The sequence below is a fragment of the Myotis brandtii genome, unplaced genomic scaffold (assembly GCF_000412655.1).
Source record: "Myotis brandtii unplaced genomic scaffold, ASM41265v1 scaffold32, whole genome shotgun sequence".
In the NCBI taxonomy this organism is placed as follows: domain Eukaryota; kingdom Metazoa; phylum Chordata; class Mammalia; order Chiroptera; family Vespertilionidae; genus Myotis; species Myotis brandtii.
Window position 1 is genome coordinate 6,206,706 of NW_005362269.1, and position 15,924 is coordinate 6,222,629.

The 15,924-nt window shown below is 40.5% G+C and overlaps 2 protein-coding genes across 2 annotated transcripts in view; both read right to left on the minus strand.

Annotated features, from left to right (window-relative positions):
• LOC102244733 (hepatitis A virus cellular receptor 1 homolog) overlaps positions 1–794 on the minus strand; it is a 41,600-nt gene extending 40,806 nt beyond the window's left edge. Inside the window, exon 1 of the mRNA XM_014543155.1 lies at positions 712–794. The gene's annotated coding sequence lies outside the window, so the exon portion shown is untranslated. The remainder of the gene's footprint in view (positions 1–711) is intronic.
• Positions 795–12,971: 12,177 nt separating this feature from the next.
• The window catches only part of HAVCR2 (hepatitis A virus cellular receptor 2), a 32,192-nt gene continuing 29,239 nt past the window's right edge, over positions 12,972–15,924 (minus strand). Inside the window, exon 9 of the transcript XR_001362935.1 lies at positions 12,972–13,056. The gene's annotated coding sequence lies outside the window, so the exon portion shown is untranslated. The remainder of the gene's footprint in view (positions 13,057–15,924) is intronic.

The following is a 15,924-nucleotide window of genomic DNA, read 5'->3' on the forward strand; positions in this document are numbered from 1 at the left end:
GTACACTTGTTTCGTCTATCTCCTTTCCGAAAACCGACTTCTGCGCATGGGCCATGAAGTTTCAATCACACTGTACGTGCGCGCCTGCACATGGTATTTTGTGGAAGAGCCACACTCAAGGGGCCAAAGAGCCGCATGTGGCTCGCGAGCCGCAGTTTGCCGACCACTGGTTTAGTGTATTCACACACATGCCCAAACTTACTTTAATATAGTTATTAATGATTATATTTCATTTTAAGAAATGGACAGTTGTCATTCTTTCATGGAGTCTGGCATGGCTAGTTTTTGAAACCCGTTATTCTAGCCTTGGCCTGAAATCTGTTTCCCCTCCAATGTCTCATTTGCCTCTTTAGCTAAGTGAGTGCTGTAAGACTCTCAACAATATTATCCTTCATAGGATCAAAAATGGGGTCTTGAGGGGAAGGAAGGAGGAAGAGGGAACAAATCTTAGTACAGTGGTTTGTTGCCTTCCAAATCCCAACTCCACCCAACAAACTCTTATTTCTTAGTGTTTTATTTCTCCTATAGAGAACTTAAATTGCCTTTTTTCTTTACAGGCCACTATTTTTAAGAAACAAAAGGAACAAGGTTATGAAACAGGGAAGTTATGTGACATCAAAAGTACATGGTGTGTGAAGCTCCTTGGACCCAGGTAGTTTGGCTCCAGAACCCTCACTTTGTTCCCTCAGGCACAATGGTCAAACGACTTACTTTTGGTAAGTATGGCAGCCAAAATGGTGAGCAATATCATGGCAGCAATGCAGAGTCCAATGTACAATTTACTGGTGTTCCTCTGTGTATTTTGTTTCAAACTCGTGTGCTAAGGAAATATAAGCAGATTGAAAAACATCTTGTTAGAATTATGGGCAGAAAACATTTCTTAAAATAACATACTCAGACACATTTATCTTTATTGGCTCTAGTCTACTTCTAGACCATGAGGGGCAAAACCAAATGATCTCCTGAGGTCCTAACCATGGTGAAATTCCCAGACAATTAGAAATTCAATTATGTATTTGGAGATGTGGAAATATTTTATATACGCTTGGAGTTAGATTTTTGTTGGTGCATGTGCTTGTCAAAGCTCAAAGTGTAGTTCAAAGGCTGCTCTTTATTATATGTAAATTATCCATATTGTTCTTTAAAGTTTCAATAAGCTTCATCCTCTTATATTAAAAGAAACAAACAATTTTTGTTCATATATAAGTTCACTTGTTGATGCTATCTGAATGTGCTGAATTATTGAATTTGGCCTTTGATACAGTGTTTATGTTTTAAACATAATTCAAAATTCTATCCATGTCTATAGAAATGGGCCTGAAAGTGGCTGCTCATAGACATAACCCTGATTAACAATGAACTTAAATTGTGCAATTGGGTGGAAATGCAAATTTTGCTTAAATCTCCTGGTGCAGTTTGTAAGTATCCCCCTCCTAGCATAAGCTTAAAACATGCCAGGCATCATGCCAGGCCTCTTTCCATAGCTTAGTTCTAATACTAAAAAGATCCCACAAGGTAGATATTTTAATAGAAAGCAAGTGGAAGATCAGTGAGAAGGATTAAGCTTCTAGCTGCATCAAAGTTTAATCTCTGAAGTCAGAATCCTGACTCTTTCCTAGTCACTTACTCAATCACAAAGTTGTTTAACACATTAACACCTTAATAAGTCATCCTATGGGGAAACTTATTACATCAGGTAGAGAAAATCTCAGCATTGGCCTCAAAATTTCTATATGGAAGGCATTCAGGTTGGAAAAGGATATTGGGGGGCATATTTCAAAGCAAGCACACTTTCACTTACATAATATAATTGTTTGGAACAGCCTCCATGCCACCATAGCGACTCACAGCATGTTATTCCCTTAATGTTAACTGAAGTCTTCCTGGGAATGGTATGTTAGCTCACTCTCCTTGAATTAGTTCATTCGTTTTTGTTCAAATTTTTGGCCAGGAGAAAGTCTGTGATGTGTGAGTGTTGTGTGTATGTATGAGTAAAACATCACTTATCAGGCATCTCTAACAAGCTGGTCTACCTATATCCATATGAACTTTAATCTTTGGGCTAGCCTTACAGAGTAATCTCTAAATATAACTTGCTTCCAGGGGAACATAGCAGAGAATATGGCTAATAAAATAGGGAGGAATTTGCTTACAGTTTCATTGTATTGCCAACCACTATCTGAAGGCTGGGTCACGGTGCTATTCCCATCTGTTCAACAGGAAATTGGAAATTGGTTAGAATTATAAAAAATACTGAATTTTTACTATAAACATGAAATATATTTGCATTGCTTTCTGGTGATAAAAGAAACAATGAATAAAAAATATGGCCAAGAAATATATACATATGGCCAAATGGAACAGGCATTATAAGAATTAAACCAAGTTACTAGTATTTATTAATCTATCCTGTAAGGTGTGATTCTTAACAATTTTGTCATGGAACCTGTGAAAATGGATCCCTTTTTTCTTCTTTATGAGAAAAATATGTATTCCATAAAAAGTTTTACCTATAATTTTAGGAGCACAGAGGCCATTCATGGAACCAGGTTAAAAGTGCCACCGGTATGTACTCTGGACATCTACGTAATAGTCACAGTTGCTATTGTATCTATCACTTACCCCCCTATGCCTATGTCCCAAGCTCTTCATCTCATTTAATCCTCACAAGGATTCTGCATGATCAGTGATGTTCCATCCATTTAGAAATGAAGAAAACAGATTCAGAGAGGGTAAGACATTTGTTTCAGTCACATAGCAGATTAGAGGGGCCAGTGTGAGCACTCATGTCACAATATGTGCCCTTAACTACATGTCAATGATTTTCAAATTTTGAATGCTCTAGGTCTTCAGGAAAGAAAATGCAGTTACCTGTTGGGCAAGAAGAGTTCAATGATGAGGTGGTCGTACTTGCTTCCTGTGGTGTAATAGGCGGGGTTTCTGTTGTCTGCACTGGAGGAGATGAAGTGGTTTCTGAAATAAAAAGGATGCAAGAACCCTGTTCTATTTGTAGAGAAAAATCTCCAGCCCCAACAAAAATAGGCAACAAACCTAAAATTGGGAATTACCTTCAACTCTTTCTTAGAAATTTATTCAAAGATAACATTGAGGCATTGCACTGCCAACTAGGTCTTTTATTATCAGGAGTAAATCTTATATAGATAATGTTTTGGACAGTTATCTATAGACAGAATTATTTCACACTTTCCACACTTTTAAGATGTCCCTAAATGCGTAATGCCTACAAAAGTGCATCTTATGTAAGACACCCGATTAAGCTTTTATTCATACAAATGACATTTCATGTTCATAAAACAGGGCCTAGGAGTTTACACTAATCTGTTATCCCATCTTCACAATAACCCCAATCTGGATTTTCTGACATTATTCAATTTCACGATTATCCATCCACACATCTTTCCAGAGAGATGCACATATGTACCAGCACAGAATACACCCTCACAATATTTAATGCCTTGAAGTTTCTTCAAGGTGACTGCATTGCCCAATCTCTCAACTTGGTAATGATTCACAGCCCTCGGCCAGGTTCCTGGTAAACCGTGACCCCAGCTCCTTCTGCAGTTGCATTCTGCTCGCTCCTTCTGAATGACTGATTTCCTGTGTTATCTGACTCATCTTCCATTTCTCACCAAAAAGCGTCACTAAGAATTCTCAAGCACACCGCTATGCATCACTTGCCTCCTTATAAAATCTTCATGTTCCCTCTCCGGGGAGCACCACAGAACTTAGAGCAAATTAGTGGTGCTTGGCTGGGCAAGAATTCGCAAACCTGGGCTTTCCTTATTGCCTTTCATCAGTCTTCCTGATTCCCCTTTCCCACCACCATCTTCACATTTCAACATCATCCTTTCTTATGTTTTACTCCAATACTGAACCCTGTAACAGGATGTGGGGACATGGCTCTCTTTAGGAACAAAGAACAGGACAGTACAAGAGAGTCAGATGATCAGTCTATCCAACTTAGGTCTGTGCAAAAGGCTCCTGACCTTAACTTCTTCCCCAAGTTTGATTTCTTGTGGGCATCTTTCTTTGCTCCCCTCCTCCTTTAATCTTACATCCAACCATTTCATGCATATTTTAGGAAACAAACATGTGCTGGAGGCACTGAGGATAGATAGGAAGTGGATGTAAAAGTAAATGTTTCTGCATTGAATTAGCTCCAGTGCTCACCTCCTTCCTGTACTGTAAAGTACAACTCTAGACTCCAACTTCTTAGGAAACAATCAGGATAAACATAAGGCTCAATTCAATTAATAATCAATTAATACTAGTAGCCCTGCGCACAAATCTGTGCACCAGTAGCTCTTTGTGGGGCCTGGCCGCTCCATGCCCGCTGCTCAGAGGCTCTTCGTGGCCCAGAGGCCCATCCAGAGCCAGGCATGGAATGCTTGCCTCGTCGCCAGGGCAACGCAAGCGTTCTGCTCCTAGGCCTGGCCAGAGGCCCATCCATGGCTGGGAAATGCAAACGACTTCCCTCCCTGTTCTCAGGAACACTGATAAAGGACTTCCTTCCTCTTTCTTGGCTGGCTTTCACCCCTGTGCCTCCACCACCAGCACCTCCTGTCACACTATCCTCCACCCCCTCCACCCTCTGGCTGCCCGGACTTGACCTTGCCCGGGAGTCAGGGGCCACTCGACTCTGCTCAGCTCGCTGGTTCCTTCTCTTCTTATGCAAGTGTTCCATGACCCGGCCTGGCCAGAGGCCCATCAGAGGCCAGGTGCAGAACACTTGCCTCGTCGCAGCAGCAAGGAAGCAAGCATTCCACCAGGCTGCTCACGCTGCCCGCTCTCAGCGGCTGCCTCCTTGCCTGCCCCCCTCCACTGGGTGACTCCCCGTGGGGCTGAGAGGACTGGGCACCACCATCTTGTGGCTATGGGCACCACCAACTTTGTGACAGAGTGACAGTTAATTTGCATATTACCCTTTTATTAGAAAGGATTCCCTAGGAGGTCACACAGATCTTTTCTTCTGAATTTCTACTTTAAATGAAGTCAAAAACTTATGTATGTTCACTAAACCAAGTTGACTAATCCACACACTTTTACAGACACACACTATGTGAAACTAAGTATATAGAAGCTAAATCAATATTAAGAAAATCAACACGCCCAGCCTGTATGCTCAGTGGTTGAGTATTGCCCTATGAACCAGAAGGTCATGGTTCCATTCCCCATCAAGGTACCATACCCCAGTTGTGGGCTTGATCTCCAGTATGGGGCCTGCAAGAGGCAGCTGATTGATGATTCTCTCTCATCATTGATGTTTACCTATCTACCTGTCTATCTATCTATTTATCTCTATCTCTCTCTTCATCTCTGAAATCAATAAAAAAATATATATTTAAAAGAAGAGAGTCAGCCCTGACCAGTTTGGCTCAGTGGATAGAGCATCGCACTGCGAACTGAAGGGTCCCAGGTTCGATTCCAGTCAAGGGCATGTACCTTGGTTGCGGGCATATCCCCAGTGGGGGTGTGTGCAGGAGGCAGCTGATGTTCCTCTCTCATCGATGTTTCTAACTCTCTAGTCTATCCCTCTCCCTTCCTCGCTGTAAAAAATCAATAAAAATATATTTAAAAAAAAATAAAGAAGAGAGTCAACAGATTCTCTAGTATGTTCAGCTGCCTGGAAGAAAGCTATTTTTCTTACATACATTTAAGGCTCTAAAATCCGAGTTTTAACCTAATGCCCTCTCCTCCATACTCAGCTTATAGCACAAATGCTTCAGATCCCTTATGGCTAAATATACACAAGACTCAATAGGAGTTAAGGAAAAATCAATGTTCCATCAGATTTCTCTGGCTAAGAAGTTGAGACATTTCTGTTACTCTTCAGAATCCAGACAACCTCAAGGAGTCAAAAAGTTTTGAAGGTTTTGAGAATCTTCACTAAAGGTTTTCTTTTTAATCTTAAAAATAGAAGTTTGAATCTGAAGTAGTCCACAGGAGGCCAAGCTATTTCTTGACTCATGTCAAATTATTCTCTATTTGTATTACAATTAAACACTTACCTATCCGAAACTTGAGGTGTGAAGCACGTAGCCTGAATTGAAAAAAGCCATACATTCTAAATTCCTGAAATCCTTAAATCACATATTTACTTTGTCATCAGTATAAACAGCATTTTTTTTCAATTTTTATGCTACATACTAAAGTAAAGAATGCTAGAAGCAAAACTATCACTGAGTGACATAAAAAGACAGGATAATTATATAAAGGGCTTTTTCAGTGAAGATGTCAGATCAGGACAAATTCATCCTAATATAACTTCAGGCCTCATGGAGAAACACCATCCGGTAGTTATACCCACAGTCCCAAATTCAAACTAATGGAGACTGAATCCTGACTCAACCACTTTCTACCCATATGCCTTTCAACAATGAAATTAGACTCTGTGCCTAGGTTTACACAAATATAAAACAGAATTGAATCACACCTACAATGGGTAGAGCTGGCATAAGAATCAAGTAATATAATACTTGTAAAGAACTTAGCAGATGGGAAATGGGTTAGGTTCATGGGTGAAAAAGATCGAGGGATTTAGAAGTACAAATTGGTAGTTTCAAGAATAGTCATGGGGATGTAAACTACAGCACAGGGAATATAGTCAGTAATATTGTAATAACTATATATGGTGTCACATGGATTCTCAATTTATCAGGGCAATCACTTTGTTACTTATATAAACATCTAATCATGGGGTTGTACACCCAAAACTAATATATCGTATATCAACTGTAATTTAAAATACTGAGTAAATTAAAATTTGTAAAGGAAAAAACTTAGAATGAATCCTGTCACACAGGAGACAGAGGAAATGATCATCTTGATGAAGCCTTACCTTCCAGATGAGGCTCTGACTTCACAGTGGATAAAGGATCTCCACTTCAAGCTCCCTGGGACCTGTGCTCAACTGAGCCAAGTCCACACCATTCTCATTAGATCTCAAAGAGAAATGGTCTGGGGACTTGTGGGCTAATAATTAATCCCCTGGAGAATCTGATTTTAAAAAAACTATGGTCCCTTCACTGAAAATACTTACAGTTACAAAGGAAACAACAAATCTGGAATGAGGATTGTCAGCTACTATAAAGCTTAAATTTCTAACCCAGGGAAGAACATTAATCCTAGATTATACTTCCACCTTATAATAATACCCTGGGTGGTCTACCTCCTCTCATTGGAAGGCCTCTGGGCTCAAAAACACATCACTTTCTTTCTTGGGATATTCTGAAGGTGAACTGGTGCTATAGCAGAGTTGGAGACCCCAGGTGATCTTGGGACCCTGGTGAGCTCAGGCGCAGCTAGAAATCCACATGAAAGCAAGTATAAACCCAGCAGGAAAAAAAAAAAACAAGAGCTTTGTGCTGGGCATGGACATCAACAAAACCAGTGAGAGACTGTGTCCCCCTGCAGACCTGGGCACTAATCTCCCCTGAGCTCAGAGTTCCTGTCCTTAGTCTACTAGAATCTGATCGGGCTGGGATTGAGGACCAGCCTTCATAAAAGAAACAGCTGCATTGAAAAGTATAGATTCCAGGAGCTTCAGATGTGAAAAAGGTTGCTCGGATTATGCACGGAAGCACTCTGAAGACACCAGCCATGCATATCAGATTTACATATCCTTCTACACATTGGTGAGGTGGGGAAAGTGTCCAGGGCCAAGAACTGACTTTGTCCTCTCTGTGGTGAATGACTAAGATTTAAACAGTAGTTCCAGGCCCAGAATGTTTACCCAATAAATTGCATTCATTTCAGTCAGTCCTGAGGATACCCTCCCAGGAGCCCGGCACCTAAATTAACTCACACCACAAGTATATGCTAGATCACACAGACCATTTATACATTATACACTTGGTTGAAAGGTGAATTAGACCACCAATGATTCCTTCCCAACTAAGAGATGAAAAAGGTAATAACTTGGGCTCTTTCCATGACATAGCAGATTTAAGATTTCAAAGCAGTTACAGAAGGTCTCAGAGCTACCCAGAGAGAGAGATGGCAGTGGAATTAAGCACAAACACAGTGCCTGGCACAAAAGGTCATCAATGAATGCCTGATCTACAATGTGTACTTTTTCCTCACCAGGCACCTTTGTATTCTGCAAGAATCTTCCTTGAATCTCAATTTGAATAACTAGAAAAAAAGAGAACCTTTGCACAGGAGGCCAATGGTTTAAAAGCTCTTCTTTGGAGAGATACAGTTGAATTTGGAATCAAGCCAATTTTTGCTATGATGTGCAAAAAACATAAATCAACAAATATTTTTTAGTGTCTATTACATGCAAGGCATTAGTCTAAAGCACAGGTCAGCAAATCTTTAGTAAGTAGCCAGATGAAAGTGTTAGGGTTTGGCGGCTGTAGTCTGGCTGTTGTTCAACTCTGTCATTGTGAAAGCAGCCATAGACCTACCTGATGGTACAATGATTAGAAATGGTTCTTTCAATAAAATATTACAGGTAAAACTAGTGGTGGGCTTGTTATCCTTGTATGAAGGGTCCAACTTCAGAGAGGACTAAAGGAATTCCACTCAGATTTCCCTTCTTCTCTAGAATTACATAGATTTTACTCATAAATCAGTGCCAACTAGACCAAATCCAAATCATTCGTTGTCCAATATCATAGGTCTTGGTTTTTTGGATAATGATGAAACCCTTTGAGAATCTTTCTTTTTTTTTTTAATTAGTCCCTTCACTCTGAAGATACCTATTAGATGCATGTAATATAGGACAAGGTTTCACAGATCACACGAGGCCCTATGGAATCCAGGGAAAAACCTTTAGCATAGATGGTAACTCTGCCTTAACACATACTCTGGTGGCCTTTATCCACTCATTAGAAGGCTTAAAGCCTCAGAAACATATCATTTTACCTGTCTTATGGTTCAGTGTTGGTGCTGGAGTTGTAGGAGCAGAGGTGAAGACCTTAGATGGTGTTGGAACACTGGTGACCTTAGGTGGAGCTAGAAATCAACATGAAAGCAAGGGTTAATCAAGCAGCAGGGAACAAGAGCTTTGTGCTGGGCCTGTACATCAACATAACCAATGAGAAACTATCCTCAAGCGAAGCTGGGCACTAATTTGCCCTGAACTATGACATCCTGTCCTTGGTTAATGAGATCCTTACAGGGGAGGGCTTGAAGAAAAGCCAAAGAAAACAGAGATAGCTGTATTGCAAGAATATATACGAGGAGGTTCAGAGGGGATAAAGGATACCCAGGGTTACCACTGAAGCACTCTGAGAAGACCAACCACGCATATCAGATTTATGTATCTTTGTAAATATCGGGGAGGCAGGGAAAATATCTAGAGCCTGGACCTGTCTTTGTCCTCTCTGTGGTGAATGGCTAAATTTAAAAATAGTTCTTAGGCCCAGAAAGTTAAAAATATATTAATTAACACATAGCATTCATTTCAGTCTTGAGGATACCCTCTGAAGAGACCTGCACCCTAAATGAGGACTAACTCACACCCACTAGCATAGATAAGATCACACAGACACTTTATATACTGGCTGGAAGGTGGACTAGACGACAGGTAGTATCTTTGTCTCTTTCCTGGGTCAGACAGGGTGTTGGATTCCAAACCACTTACGGAAGGTCTCAGAGCTACCCAGAGAGTGCTGACATTAGAATTAAGCTCAAACCCAGTGCCTGGCAAAAATGCAGATCAATGAAGGCTTGATTCAAGAATGTGTACATTTTGCTTAACAGGTACCTTTATATATATAGCTTCCTTCAAACTCAACTCTACTCACAATAAAAGAAACCCTTTAAGAGCAGACAATTGGTTTGAACGCTCTCCCTTTTAAAGAATCAGTTTCATTTGGAATTAAGCCCATCTGTGCCTTGAACAGACTAAACTCTTTTTCAAAAAATTTTTGTATCTATTACATGCAAGGCATTAGTCTTAAGCAGAGGTCAGCAAACTTCCTGTAAAGGGCCAGACAGTAAATGTGTTAGGCTTTCCTATGGCCTCATTGTCAGCAGCTCAACTCTGTCAGTGTGAAAGCAGCCACAGTCCAGCTAGTACAAGGAGTGAGTATAGCTGTTCCAATAAAGCTTATCTATAAAAAAAAAATGCTGGGCCTGTTTTGAATGTGATATGGCCCTAGGCTATAATGTTGGCTGACCCTGATCTAAGCTACAGTCAGAGGCTTTTAAGAAGTATACAGACTAATCCTTTCCCTTCATTTAAAAACCTAATACCTAATATAGAGAAAAAAGCAAGCATGCAAAAAAATCTGATCAAAGGAGCACAATGAACAATAAAGAAGAGGAAACCAAGACAGATCTAGTAATAAACTTGTCCTCATCAGTAGAAAATATCTTCCCCAGGAAGAAGCTAGGAAGATATAAGTATAGATGCAGGTGAGGAAAGCTCTAACAGAAAGGTGAGGAGTAAGCTGAGCCTGTGAAAAATGAAAGAAAACTTAAGCAAACACTTGGTTATTGGAGGCTCAAATATCTATCAAAGGATTGGGAGGACTGTAAAGTTTCCTACTTATTCCATTCCATATCACATTTAAAAATTCAGACGGATTGCCCTGACCGGTTTGGCTCAGTGGATAGAGCATCGGCCTGCAGACTGAAAGGTCCCAGGTTCGATTCCAGTCAAGGGCATGTACCTTGGTTGCGGGCACATCCCCAGTCGGGGGTGTGCAGGAGGTAGCTGATCGATGTTTCTCTCTCATCGATGTTCCTAGCTCTCCATCCCTCTCCCTTCCTCTCTGTAAAAAATCAATAAAATATATTTTTAAAAAATTGATGGATCAAAATAATTTCACAACTCCCAAAATTTCATAATCATAATCTCTTCTCCATGTGCTGCCTCCACATATCTGTCTATATAGCTCTATCTCATCAGCTTCTTTGGCTTCTCTGAATTGCTTCCCAGATATAGTTTCCACAGAGTCAGCTGTTTTTTCCATCTGAACTAACCTTATCTTACTTGCCTTTTTAACAATCATATATATATATTTTTAAATTGATTTCAGAGAAGAAGTGGGAGGGAGAGAGAGATAGAAACATCAATGATGAGAGAGAATCATTGATTGGCTGCCTCCTGCATGCCTCCTCCTGGGGGTCAAGCCTGCAACCCGAGCATGTGCCTTTGACCAGAATCAAACCCAGGACCCTTCAGTCCACATGCAGATGCTCTATCCACTGAGTCAAACCAGCTAGGGCTCTTACTTGTCTTTTTAAAGGAAATAACCTAGTCCAAAATTTGAGAGGATGCAAATAAAATTTTCTTAATTTAATAAAAATGATAAAGAAACTCAGCTTATTAAGGTCACAAATATTGTATTCTACTGTCAATATAAGACTTCACTGGAAGGAGATTAAGGAAGAACTCAGAAACCTGGGCCATTATAATGTCCATCTCAAGAGAGAAGAAATGTGAATTTGCCATATTTTTGTATTTCATGAAAATTTTAAAGGCAACTAATAAACAGTTATTGGAATGCATCAATTTTTATATTACAACTAGAAGCCCGGTGCACAAAATTCATGCACTCGTGGAGAGGGGATCCCTCAGCCCGGATTGCGAGAGGGTGCAGGCCAGGCCGAGGGACCCCACCGGTGCACGATTGGGGCCAGGGAGGGACCTTGGGAAGGCTCCAGGGCGTGTCCAACCTGTCTCGCTCAGTCCCAATTGACTGGACCTCAGCAGCAAGCTAACCTACCATTCAGAGTGTCTGCCCCCTGGTGGTCAGTGCACGTTATAGCGAGCGGTTGAGCTGCCTTAGCATATCATTAGCATATTACGCTTTGATTGGTTGAAGGGATGACCGGACACTTAGCATATTAGGCTTTTATTATATAGGATAATGTCATTTTAATTTTTAAACAAGCAATATCACAATATAATATGAGTTATGCTTCATGAAATCCAAGGTAAGGCAGAGTGTGGAGGTGGGACTATATATGCTTACACAATGCATATGCAACAAGATTGAGTTGGTAATGTATCTACTTGACAATCTCTTATACAATATTGTCTATACATTTAAAAATCTCCATTTTAGGTTTGAAATGTTAAGAAAGGTCATTTTAGCCCTAACCAGTTTGGCTCAGTGGATAGAGCGTCGACCTGCGGACTGAAGGGTCCCAGGTTCGATTCTGGTCAAGGGCATGTACCTTGGTTGCGGGCACATCCCCAGGAGGAGGTGTGCAGGAGGCAGCTGATGGATGTTTCTCTCTCATCGATGTTTCTAACTTCCTATCCCTCTCCCTTCCCCTCTGTAAAAAATCAATAAAATATGTTTAAAAAAAAAAAAAAAGAAAGGTCATTTTATAAATTTTCAGTGACATCAACTCAGAGAAAAAGTGTAGTTGTTTACACTGAATAATTTTAGTTTGAGAAAAATATTCACCTCATCTCCCTATGGAGCCATGAATGCCTCTTCATGAACTATCCAGCATTTTTGAAGCACTGCAGACTGGGAAGGCCCTCTAGTCTACACTCTTGACTCTAGGTTATTTAACACTTCATTCTACACAAGTAAGTAATTCTATTTCCCCAAAGTTATTAAAAAACAGGATTGTAGGAACCTCCTCTTTCTTTCTTAGATGCATCAGTTTTTATATTACAACTAGAAGCCTGGTGCACAAAATTCATGCACTCGTGGAGAGGGGTCCCTCAGCCCGGATTTCGAGAGGGTGCAGGCCAGGCCGAGGGACCAAGGAAGATAAACTCACCTGGCTTTATCTCCAAAAATATATTCTTTTTATAACCATTAAACCACCCTTTGAACTCAATATGGCAACAATAGGTGCCAGTGTCAGACAGGGCTGCATTCTGTATAGTTAGAGACAAATTCCCTCTGGAAATGATTCCATTCATCCTATAACGTTTGTCCTTCTCAAAGGTAACATGGTAGCCATCGGTCATTATGAGTTCATTTGAGCAACTGAATGAAGGACATGCCCTTCGACCCCAGCACATGGGTGAGATTTCATGAGCTGTTGAAAAGATACAGGGTAGCGTGACAGACTGACCCACCACTCCAGTCACATATGACACAGAAACTACAGCATCTGCAAATAAAAAGAAAATAGAGTCTGAGGCCGCAATATCTTAATTTTACATTTATGCCCACTTACTTCTCTTGATATGGTTTATTTCATTTGTAATCATGTGACTTTAATCTTAAATCTAAAAATTTTTATCAGTTTTTTTCTTTACATCTTTATCAGCATTTTGGTTTTTTGATAGTTGTAAACAACAAATAATTTAAACTTATTTCTATTTTTTGTTAGTCCTTACCCTAGGATACTTTTTCGTGGATTTTTAGAGAGCATGGAAGGGATGGGGAGAGACACAGAGAAACATCAATGTGAGATAGACACATCAACTGGTTCAACTGGTTGCCTCCCGCATGAGCCCTGACCAGGTCCAGGTTGTAGCCTGCACCTGAGGTACATAACCTTGACCAGAATTGAATCTTGGACCCTTCAGTCCATGGGCCTCGCTCTACCAAAGAGCCAAACCGGCTAGGCCTATTAAACTTATTTCTTTATTTAGGATTGTTTCCTGATAGGATAAATTTCTAAAATAGAAATTATCAGAATGAAGAGCAGAATTACTTTTTTCAAATTTCTTTCCAAAATATTTGAACCAAATGACACTCTATCAATACATGAGAATGTATTTCATTCTGCATTTGATAGGTATTTGATTATTAAATAAGTAATGTATACATGTTGCTTTTCCCCTTCCCTAAATCCAACTACTGTCTCAATGAAATACATTTGAAAATGCCACTGCAATTAAGTTTTAATTTTTATTGCAATTTTAAAAATGTCTCTTCCAAATGAAGTCACCTCATTACCCATCTCTCATAAAAATAAGCAGAGCTAATGTTTTCTTTAAATTATTGTTGGGGCCCTGGCTGGTGTGGCTCAGTTGGTTGAGTGTTGTCCCATGCACCAAGAGGTCACCCTATATGGGTTGAGGGTTCATTCCCCAGTAGGAGTTTGCAGGAGGCAGCAGATTGATGTTTCTCTCTCATTGAGAATGCTTCTATCTCTCTCTCCCTCTCCCTCTCCCTTCTCTCTCTAAAATAATCAATAAAAACATATTTTTAATTAAGTCTTTATTGTTGAAAGTATTACATATGTCCCCTTTCCCCTCCCCCTTGCCCCCACCTCAGGCCTTCACCATCTTATTGTTTGTGTCCATGGGTTATGCATACATGCATACAAGTTCTTTGGTTGCTCTCTTCCCATCCACCCACCCTCCCCCTCTGAGATTCTACAGTCTGTTCTATGCTTCTATGTTTCTGGATGTATTTTGTTCATCAGATTTCATTTAAGGACCAACTTGACTGCATTGGACGATAAAGGGGTTTTTTAAAAATATACTTTTATTGATCTTAGAGAGATCATGTCCAAAAAAAATCCAAGTAGAAATCATTCTTATGAGGAGATGAGCATGGCACTTGAGCGAGGCCCACTTCCCATTGGTGAACCCAGAGAATTAGAGAACATTCAATCAAGTACTAAGTTAAGCCACTTAAAAACAAAAATTCTCTCCTGTGGTAATGGCATTAATAACCCCATATTTCACCCGCCTGGTATGGCTCAGTGGTTGAGCATCAATCTATGAACCAGGAGGGCAAGGGTCAATTCCATGTCAGGACCCAAGCCCTGGTTGCAGGCTCAATCCCCAGGAGGGGGCGTGCAGGAGGCATCCTATCAATGATTCTCTCTAATCATTGATGTACTCCCTTCCTCTTTCTGAAATCAATAAATATATACATATTTTTAAAGCCCTATATTGTCAAGTGCAGTCAAGTTGGTCCTTAAATGAAATCTGAGATGTACCAACTAATCTTATTTATTTACTTAAGTTTTTTATTTTTAAATTACAATTGATATACAATGTTATATTAGTTGAAGGTGTAAAAATAGTGATTAGACATTTATATAACTTATGAAGTGATCATCCCAATAAGTCTAGTACCTATTTGACACCATTCATAGTTATTAAAATATTATTGACTATATTCTCTATGTGGTACTTTACATACCCCAACTAATCAGTTCTTGCTCAAGTGCCATGTTAAGACTGGGCTGTGAGTCTCAAAATGCTCTGAGAATAAAATAGATTGTTACGTAAAGTAAGAGTTTATTTTTTCTCTGGATTCCTATAATATTTAATTTTGCCTAACATCATTTGTAGATTACAAATAAAGCATGCTAACTTAAAAATGTAGTATGGAAGTATAATTTAAATGAACTTTTCCCCATAATCACATCACATCTGATGATTATTATTTTTAAATTTAGGTTGTGTCTATTCCTAAAATTTTCTCTATCTCATAGAATGTTTTGAATTAAAAGATAGGGTGTCCCAAAAAGTGTATACACACACTGAATAATTATAAAGGCAATGTTTATTTAAATATATTTTCAAAGTTGAGCTACTGGCTGTTAAAGTGTGTATATATATACTAGAGGCCCAGTGCACAAAAATTTGTGCACTCGGGGGGCGGGGGGAGGGGGGTCCCCCAGCCCGGCCTGTGCCCTCTCGCAGTCTGGGACCCCTCGGGAGATAATGACCTGTTGGCTTAGTGGCTTAGCCGGGTGGCAGAGGGCAGGCCCAATCCCTAAGTGCAGCCCCTGGTCAGGCTCAGAGCAGGGCCGATTGGGGAGTAGGGGCGCCGCCCCGTCATGCACAGAGCAGGGCGGATCGGGAGGTTGCGATGCCACCCTCAGTCACGCTCAGGGTAGGGCCGATTGGGGGGTTGGGGCCCCGCCCCCTGTCACACTCAAGGCAGGGTCAATGGGGAGGTTGCAGCACCACCCCCTGTCACGCACAGAGCAGGGCCGATCAGGGGGTTAGGGCGCCACCACTGTCACACTCAGGGCAGGGCCGATGGGGAGGTTATGGCTCTACCCCGT